The following is a 740-nucleotide window of genomic DNA, read 5'->3' as shown; positions in this document are numbered from 1 at the left end:
TGATTCTGCTGAGGATGAGAGTAAGTGTTGCTGTTGACAAAATTCACATCCTCTTGGGTTTTAGGACAGTTATTCCCTGAATGCCCAGTGCTGCCACATACTTCACACGTCATGCGTGAATCATGAATGTGCATGACTTCTTGTTTTTCATTAGCTCGGTCTTCGAGCTTCTTCATCAGCAGGTCCATCTTGGCAGACAGTATGTCTACTTCCTTGAGTTGATGCATACCTCCACCTCTCTTGTGGGTCTAAATGCATTCTTCATTCTAGCCTTAGTTGGGGGCATCTTCTCCACAAGAGTGGTCGTAGCGGGAAGTGTAAGTGACATGAATGCACCTCCAGCAGCAATATCCATAGTCTCACAGGTACCGTTGGTCAACCCATGATAGAAAGTCTGCATGATCACCCAATTCTCCATCCCATGATGAGGGCATTCTGATATATAGTCTTGAAAGCGTTCCTATGCCTCAGGGATAGATTCATCATGTTGCTGCTAAAAACTTGAAATTCTCCCACACAGAGCATTGGTCTTGCCCGTGGGAAAGAACTTTTCTAGGAAGGCAGTGGAGCAATTATCCCATGTAGTGTTTCTATCTTTGTTGGCGTAGAACTACTGCTTTGCCTTCCCCAAAAGTGAAAATGGTAAGAGGCGAAGTAGTATGGCATCCTTGGTTACTCCCTTGATGGTAAAAGTGCTACAGATCTCCATAAAGTGTTGGAGATGTGCACTCGCATCTTCA

The 740-nt window shown here is 44.9% G+C and overlaps 1 non-coding gene across 1 annotated transcript; it reads left to right on the top strand.

The window, feature by feature from the left end:
* Positions 1 to 416: 416 nt before the first annotated feature.
* On the top strand, positions 417 to 525 carry LOC136525110 (small nucleolar RNA R71). Its single transcript, XR_010776433.1, has one exon. It is a non-coding gene; the product is annotated as a small nucleolar RNA R71 (small nucleolar RNA).
* Positions 526 to 740: the final 215 nt, after the last annotated feature.

Source organism: Miscanthus floridulus, chromosome 18 (genome assembly GCF_019320115.1).
Source record: "Miscanthus floridulus cultivar M001 chromosome 18, ASM1932011v1, whole genome shotgun sequence".
Lineage (NCBI taxonomy): Eukaryota > Viridiplantae > Streptophyta > Magnoliopsida > Poales > Poaceae > Miscanthus > Miscanthus floridulus.
This window is presented reverse-complemented; position numbering and strand designations above follow the sequence as displayed.